The sequence below is a fragment of the Lampris incognitus genome, chromosome 4 (assembly GCF_029633865.1).
Source record: "Lampris incognitus isolate fLamInc1 chromosome 4, fLamInc1.hap2, whole genome shotgun sequence".
Classification (NCBI taxonomy): Eukaryota; Metazoa; Chordata; class Actinopteri; order Lampriformes; family Lampridae; genus Lampris; species Lampris incognitus.
The window spans coordinates 31,332,547-31,341,723 of NC_079214.1; the positions used below are offsets into that span (position 1 = coordinate 31,332,547).

The 9,177-nt window shown below is 40.6% G+C and overlaps 2 non-coding genes across 2 annotated transcripts; both read left to right on the plus strand.

Annotated features, from left to right (window-relative positions):
• The first annotated feature begins 6,525 nt into the window (after nucleotides 1-6,525).
• trnat-cgu (transfer RNA threonine (anticodon CGU)) lies at nucleotides 6,526-6,597 on the plus strand. The gene has a single exon. It is a non-coding gene; the product is annotated as a tRNA-Thr (tRNA).
• Nucleotides 6,598-8,837: 2,240 nt separating this feature from the next.
• On the plus strand, nucleotides 8,838-8,909 carry trnat-cgu (transfer RNA threonine (anticodon CGU)). Its single transcript has one exon. It is a non-coding gene; the product is annotated as a tRNA-Thr (tRNA).
• Nucleotides 8,910-9,177: the final 268 nt, after the last annotated feature.

The window sequence follows — 9,177 nt, forward strand, 5'->3', positions numbered from 1 at the left end:
AATTTCGACAGAAGATTATGTATATCGATGCATAAACTCCAATAGGTTGCCTTGATCCAAAGTTCCAATTGTACAGCTGTTGTCTGCCCGAAAAAGCCAAGAGTCATTTAAAATATCAATCAATCAATCAGATTTTATTTGTACAGCACTTTTCATAAAAACAAATGTAACACAAAGTGCTTCACACAATAAAACAATGAAATCAATAAAATCTCCCCCCTCACAAATGATAAATAAATAAAAGTACAGGCAAATTTTATAAAAGTACAAACAAGTTTAAAACTGAGTTAGTAAAATAAATAAATAAAAGTGCCATAAACACTGATTAATTAAAAGTAACAACAGAGCAGAATATATAAAAATAGCAAAACATATAAAACACTCACACACACACACTATGAATTTAGCTGTAGGCTGTTTTAAAAAGTAATGTTTTTAACCTGCTTTTAAATGTGTCCAGTGTGGGGGGCCTCTCTCGGTTCCTCAGGCAGGGTGTTCCATCTACTTTGGGCGTAAATAGAAAATGCAGCTTCCCCTGCTCTAGACCTAGCACGAGGGATGGTTAAAAGACCACTGCCATTGGACCTGAGTTCTTGCTGGTTTATGAGGAATTAACGTTGTAATGTCCGTAGATGCCTTGTCTTACTGACATAAGAATAATTCAAGAATGAGCCGACTTCGTAGGTTCTTAACTGTGTAGCTTTTACTAGCGTTCGTTCAACATACAACCTTCATAACATGCGCGTCTAACTTCCTGTATACGTCACACGCACTGCACGTACACCCGTGAGTAGGTCAAGTTAAACACGTGACAGGACCTTCAAAATAATAACCATCTTTCATTCATTACAAATGTGTCTTTTATATAGCGTGGTGCAAGGCCATTTAGCACTTTGTATACAATTAAAATAATTTTAAAATCAATTCTAGTTTTGATGGGGAGCCAGTGCAGAGATATAAGAACAGGTGGAATGTGATCATACTTTTTAGTTCTGGTGCGAACATGTGCTGCCGCATTTTGAATTAACTGTAGTTGGCGCAAAACTGATTTTGAGAGGCCGGTGAATAGTCCATTGCAGTAGTCTAGTCTACTTGTTATAAATGCATGGATTAATTTCTCACAGTCTGATATTGATAGAAAGCCCCTTAGTTTTGAAATGTTTTTAAGATGGTAGAAGGCTGATCTTGTGAGATGATTGATGTGGCTCTTAAAATTTAGATCATTGTCTATGATTACACCAAGATTTCTAGCTTCACCTTTGCACTCCAGAGACAGAGCTGAGATGAGCTGCAAGTCTCTGTCTCTGAGTCTTTGCACCAAACTTAAGTATTTGTCTTGTCTTTGCTCAGATGTAAAAAGTTCTCTGACATCCATAGAGTAATGTTGTCAATACACTGAATTAGGGAACGTATGGTAGCTAGGTCATCAGAAGATAGGGCTATGTACAGTTGTGAATCATCTGCATAATTATGGTAATTTATTTTGTGTTTCTGTACAACATTTGCAAGTGGGAGCATACAGAGATTGAATAGTAGTAGTCTAAGGATTGAACCTTGGGGTAGCACACACATTATACCCACTTTGTCCGAGGAAAAGTCTCCACTAGACACAAACCACTACCTGTCCTGAAGGTATGTTCTAAACCAGTTGAGAACTGGGCCAGAAAGGCCGACCCATTTTTCTAATCTCTCTAGCAAAATATCATGATCAACAGTGTCGAAGGCGGTACTGAGATCCAGGAGCACATAAACAGACAATTTATTAGAATCTGTGTTCATATGCAGATCGTTCACAACTTTGATAAGTGCTGTTTCTGTGCTATGGTGAGATCGAAAACCTGACTGACAAATGTGGCATCATATTCAATCCCATTCATCTTCTTAGCAGCAAGCCTATGTAGAGTGCTATGTTACACTCACAGAAATTCAGAACTAATCCCAGAAAACAGTGTACATAGGCATGGTGGGCAAGTGGTAAGGCGTCAGTCTTGTAAACTGAAAATCATGGGTTAAATCCCCATCCACCCCTTGAAAAACCCCGTTACACTACAGTGTAACAAACCTACCTTATTCTGGCATTTGAAATATCGCCCTTCTCCCGAGGTAGAACATGGACAGAAGACTTGTGTATTGATGCGCAAACACCAATAAGTATCCTTGATCTGAAGATCCCGATGGGCTGGCTCCTGTCAGAACATAGAAAAGGCGTAAGTAGGTTAAAATTTGGTGTTGTATTCAGTCCCCATGCCTCTTCTTAGCAGCAGTTGTCTTTAGACTACTATGTTTCACATCCAAATAGTCCTGCTATGCTGGGAAAATATTCACATTTTTTTACATATGCAGAAGGACTGTATACTGGCATGGAGACTGAATGCCAAGGCATCAGTTTCACGAATTGATGATTATGGTTTCAATCCCCATCAATGCCTTCAAAAAACTCCTGTACACTAACGCCTGATGCACCTTCAATGTCCTGGCTTTTAGTGAAATATGGCCCTTCCCCGAAAGTAAAATTTCGATGGAAGAGTGTGTCTTGATGCACAAAAACAAATAGGCTGGTTTAATCTGAAGACCCCGATTGACTTGCTCCTGTCAGCCCAAAAAAGTCAAGTCAAGTCGATTTTATTTGTATAGCCCAATATCACAAGTTAAGAAAAAATGCTTCTGGGGGCTTCACTGAAACACACTATCCTGTCCTTAGACCCTCGCATCGGATGAGGAACAACTGCCACATGATGAAATATGGCCCTTCTACCAAGGTAGAATTTCGATAGAAGAAGGTGTGTCTTGAAACATTAACTCCAATACATAGCTTTAATAGGAAGATCCCAATTGGCTTATTCCTGTCAGCCCATGAAAGCAAAGAGTCATTTCAAATATGGCATCGAATTCAATCCCATTCATCTTTTAGCATTAGGTGTCGTTAGACTGCTTTGTTTCACATCCTACTTGCCCTGCTATGTTGGAAAACTGTTATAAATTTGTTTTACATATGCAGAACTACCATATGTAGGCATGGTGGCCAAGTGGAAAGGCATCAGTCTTGTAAGCTAAAAATCATGGGTTCAATCCCCGTTCATGCCTTCATAGAACTTTTCTCTACTAATGCACATCTGATTTTCTGCCTTTTACTGAAATACGGCACTTCCTCTAAGGTAAAATTTTGACAGATGATGGTCTGTCTTGAGGCATAAACTGCAGGACGTAGCTGTAATCTGAAGATCCCAACTGGCTTAAACTCTTAAACCTGAAAAGGCCAAGAGTCACTTGAAATATGGCAACATATTCATTCCCCATTTATCATCTTAGATTAGGTGTCTGTAGACTGCTATGGTTCACATTGTACTATTCCTGCTATGTTGGAAAACTTATAAAAAAATGTAAATCTGCAGAAGGACTATATGCCATCACGGTGGCAAAGTGTCACTCTTGTAAACTGAAAAGCAGGCATGCAAGCCACGTCCCTGCCTACAAACAACTCCTCCAGACCTAAGCCTTTAGGCAATCTCGTGGATTTTAGTGAAATACAACCCTACTCCCAACGTAGAATCTTGACAGAAAACTGTTTGTACTGATGCATACACACTGAAGTCTGATGCACTTCTAATCTTCTGCCATTTGATGAAATATGTCTCTTCTCCCAAGGTAGAATTTCGACAGAAGACGGTGTCTTGAAATATTAACTCATATAGGTAGTTTGAATTGGAAGATCCCAATTGGCTAATTCCTGTCAGCCCGTAAAAACAAAGAGTCATTTCAAATGTGGCATCGAATTCAATCCCATTTATCTTTTAGCATTAGGTGTCATTAGACTGCTATGTTTCACATCCTACTTGCCCTGCTATGTTGGAAAACTGTTATAAATTTGTTTTACATATGCAGAACTACTGTACGAAGGCACGGTGGCCAAGGGGAACGGCATCAGTCTTGTAAACTGAGAATCATGGTTTGATTACATTATAGTCATTTAGCCGACACTTTTATCTTAAGTGACTTACAATAAGTGCATTTAACGTAGGAAATCTGGAGAACTACTAGTCATCAGAGGTCATAAGTGCATCTAAACAAGCATCTAAGAGCAAAACCAGCGAAAAGTAAAAGCGCAAGAAAGAGCATGTTTTTTTTTTAAACAAGTGAATACAAGAATTGCTAAGAACAAGTAACAGGGTAGTAGTTCTTGAAGAGGTGAATTTTCAACCTGTGCCGAAAGATGGGCAGCGACTCTGCTGTCCTGACATCAGTAGGGAGTTCATTCCACCACTGTGGGGCCAGGACAGAAAAGAGCAATGACCGGGTCGATCGGCAGCAGGGGCCTCTGAGCGACGGGGCAACCAGGCGTCCCGAGGCAGCAGAGTGAAGTGGTTGGGCAGGGGTGTAGGGCTTGACCATGGCTTGGAGATAGGAAGGAGCTGTTCCTTTCACTGCCCTGTAGGCTAGCACCAGAGTCTTAAACTGGATGCAAGCAGCTACTGGGAGCCAGTGTAGGGACATGAGAAGGGGAGTTGTGTGGGAGAACTTATGGTGGTTGAACACCAGACGAGCTGCAGCTTTCTGAACAAACTACAGAGGTCTGATGGCCGACGCCGGGGCGCCAGCAAGGAGTTAGTTCCCGTCGTCTATCCGGGAGATGACCAGAGCCTGGATGAGCACCTGCGCCGTCTCATCAGTGAGGAATGGGCGAATCCCCCAGATGTTATAGAGGACAAATCTGCAGGAGCGAGCAACCGATGCAACGTTTGCAGCAAACGACAGTTGGTCCTCCAGGATCACACCCCAATCCTCGCAGTCTGAGTCGGCGTTATCACGGTGTTGTCAATGGTGATGGCCAGGTCTCGGTGCGGGCAACCTTTCCCCGGGAGGAACATCAGCTCTGTCTTGTCCAGAATGAGCTTCAGTTGGTGTGTCGCCATCCACGCCGAGATGTCAGTCAAGCACGCACCAATGCGTGTCTCTAATTGTATGTCAAAGGGAGGAAAGGACAAGATCAGCTGGGTGTCATTGGCATAACAATCCATGCCTTCATAAAACACCTCTTAACTAAAGCCTGATGCACATTCAATCTTCTGCCTTTCAGTGAAATATAGCACATCCTCCAAGATAGAATTTTGACAGAAGACGGTCTGTCTTGAGGCATAAACTACAGAAAGTAGCTTTAATCTGAAGATCCTAATTGGCTTAAACCCTTTAGCCTGAAAAAGCCAAGACTCATTTGAAATATGGCATAATATTCATTCCCCATTTATCTTCTTAGAATTAGGTGTCTGTAGTCTGCTGTTTCATATTGTACTAGTCCTGCTATGTTCAAAAATGTATAAATTTGTTTGCATATTCAGAATGACTGTGTGCAAGCACAGTGGCAAAGTGTCACTGTTGTAAACTGAAAGCAAGGGTTCAAGCCATATCCCTGCCTACAAACAACTCCTCTACACCAAAACCTTTAGCTCAGGCAATCTCATGGATTTTAGCGAAATACGACCCTACTCTCAAGGTAGATTTTCGAAAGAAAGTTTTTTTGTATTGATGCATAAACAATGTTAGGTAGCCATTATCTGAAAATCCTGACCAACTGACTCCTGTCAGTCCAAAAAAAACAACAAAAAAAAGAAAGAAGAAAAAACAAAAAAAAACTATTTAACTGTGGCATCATATACAATCCCATATATATTCTTAGCAGCAGGTCTCTGCAGACTGCTATGTTATGCTCAAAAATATTCCTGCTAGGTTGGAAAACTGTTAACAAGTCGTTTTACAGATACAGAACTAATGCCAAGCGGGAAGATTCAGTCTTGTAAACAGGTAATCACGGGTTCAATCCCCATCCATACTTTCAGGAACACCAGATACACTCAAGTGTGAAACACCTTCGATCTCCTGTGTTATAGTGAAATATTAATTCTCCCAAGTAGCAATTTGTTCAGAGGACTGTGTGTTCCTGCATGAACACCAAAGGTATCCTTCATCTGATGATCCGGACTGACTAGCTCCAGTCAGACCAGAAAAAAGCTCCGAGTCATTTGAATATGGAGTCATATCCAATCCACATTAATCTTCTTAGCAGCAGTTGTCTGTAGAGTGCTATATTTCACATCCAAATAGTCAAGCTATGTTGTGAACCTTCAGTTTTCATACATATGCAGAAAGTCAGGCTACATGCATATTGAAGAAGTGGCAAGCCGCAAGTTTCAAAAAATGAAAAAAATTGGCTCAATTCCCACCCATGCCTTCAGAAATCTCTTCTACAACAAAGCCTAATGCAACGTCAATGTCCTGGCTTTTAGTGAAATATGGGCCTTCCCCCTAGATAGAATTTCGACAGAAGATTTTGTGTCTTGATGCATAAACACCAATAGGCGGCCTTGATCCAAAGATGCCAATTGTATAGCTCTTGTCAGCCCGAAAAAGCCTGCAGTCATTTAAATTATGGCATCATATTCAATCCCATTCATCTTCTTAGCAGCAAGCCTATGTAGAGTGCTATGTTACACTCCCAAAAATCAGAACTAATCCCAGAAACCGATGTCTACAGGCATGATGGCCAAGTGGTAAGGCGTCAGTTTCGTAAACTGAAAATCATGGGTTCAATCCCCATTCATTCCTTGAAATACCTAATGGCACTAAAGCGTAACACACTCCCCTTATTCTGGCATTTGAAATATGGCTCTTCTCCCAAGGTAGAATATGGACAAAAGACTTGTGTGTTGATGCATGAACACCAATAGGTATCCTTGATCTGAAGATTCTGATGGGCTGGCTCCTGTCAGACCACAGAAAATGTGCGGGTACATTAACATTCGGTGTCGTATTCAGTCCCCATTCCACTTATTAGCAGCAGTTGTCTTGAGACTGCTACGTTTCACATCCAAATAGTCCTGCTATGCTGGGTAACTATTCACATTTTTAACATTTTTTAATAAATCTGCAAAAATGTCTACAAAACATTTTTTGCTTTGTCATTATGGGGTATTGTATGTAGATTGATGAGGGAAAAAAAGGAATTTAATCCATTTTGGAATAAGGCTGTAACATAACAAAATGTGGGGAAAGTGAAGGGGTGTGAATACTTTCCGGATGCACCGTAGATTTAATTGGAAGATCCCAGTTGACTCATACCTGTCAACCCGTAAAAGCAAAGAGTCATATAAAATATGGCATCGAATTCAATCCCATTCATCTTTTAGCATTAGGTGTCTTTAGAATGTTTCACATCCTACTTGCCCTGCTATGTTGGAAAACTGTTACAGATTTGGTTTACATATATATAGGAGGGCTGGAATAAGGCATGGTGGCCAAGTGGAAGGTGTCAGTCTTGTAAACTGTAAATGATGGGTTCAATCCCCATCCATACCTTTACAAAAGTCCTTTCCACTGAAGCCTAATGCACATTCATACGTATGCCTTTTAGCGAAATACAGCACTTCCCCCAAGATAAAATTTTGACAGCAGACAGTCTGTCTTGAGGCATAAACTCCAGGAGTTAACTTTAATCTGAAGATCCTAACTGGCTCAAAACCTTCAGCCTGAAAAAGTCGAGAGTCATTTAAATATGGCATCATATTCACTCCCCATTTATAGTCTTAGAATTAGGTGACGGTAAACTGCTGTTTCACATTGTACTATTCCTGCTAAGTTGCAAAACTTATTAAAAAAAATTTAAATCTGCAGAATGACTGTATGCCGCCATGGTGTCAAAGTGTCGCTTTTGTAAAGTGAAAGGCATGGGTTCAAGCTAAGTCCCTGCCTACAAACAACTCCTCCAGACCAAAGCCTTTAGCAAAGGCAATCTCTTGGATTTTAGTGAAATACGACCCTACTCCCAACGTGGAATTTCGACAGAAAACTGTTTGTACTGATGCATACACAACATTAGGTAACCATTATATGAAAAACCACGATTAACTGACTCCTGTCAGTCCAAAAAAAAAAACACAAAAAACAAGAGTCAATTAAACTATGGCATCATATCCAATCCCATATATCTTTTTAGCAGCAGGTCCCTGGAGACTGCTATGTTATGATCCAAAATATTCCTGGTAGGTTGGAAAACTGTTAACAGGTTGTTTTACAGATATAGAACTAATGCCAAGTGGGAACGCGTCAGTCTCATCACCGGGTAATGACCGGTTCAATCCCCAACCATGCCTTTAGGAAGACCAGCTACGTTAAAGTGTGACACACCTTCAATCTCCTGTGTTTTAGTGAAATATTAATTCTCCCGAGGTAGAATTTGGTCAGAAGACTATGTGTGTTCATGCATAATCACCAAAGGTATCCTTTATCTGATGATCCACATTGACTGGCTCCAGTCAGACCAGAAAAAAGCTACGAGTCATTTGAAATATAGAGTCATATTCTATCCTCATTCATCTTCTTAGCAGCAGTTTTCAGTAGACTGCTATTCTTCATATCCAAATACTCCAGCTATGTTGTGAAACATCACAGTTTTCATGCATATGCAGAAAGTGTACGGGCGTGTTTAACATGCGGCAAGCTGTCAGTTTCAAAAAATGAAGAACATGGGTTCATTTCCCATCCATGCCTTCTGAAAGCTCCTCTACACTAAAGCCTAATGATACATCTATGTCCTGGATTTTAGTGAAATATGGGCCTTCCCCCAAGGTAGAATTGCAACACAAGACTGTGTGTCTTGATGCATAAAAACCAATAGGTGGCCCTGATACCAAGATGCCAATAGCTGTTGTCATCCCTAAAAAGCTAAGAGTCATTTAAAATATGGCATCATATTCAATCCCATTCATCTTCTTAGCAGCAAACCTATGTAGAGTGCGATGTTACGCTCCCAAAAAATTCAGAACTAATTCCAAAAAACAACGTATACAGGCATGGTGGCCAAATGGTAAGGCATCAGTCTCGTAAACTGAAAATCATGGGTTCAATCCCCATCCATGCCTCGAAGAAGCCCAGTTACACGAAATACTGACAAACCTTTCTTATTCTGGCATTTGAAGTATGGCAATTCTCCCAATTTACAAAATGGACAGAAGACTGTGTGTTGATGCATGAACACTGATAGGTATCCCTTATCTGAAGACCCCGATGGGCTGGCTCCTGTCAGATAACAGGAAAGGCACAAGTACATTGAAATTTGGCATGGTATTCAGTCCCCATTCCTCTTCTTAGCAGCATTTAACTTTAGACTGCTATGTTTCATATCCAAAT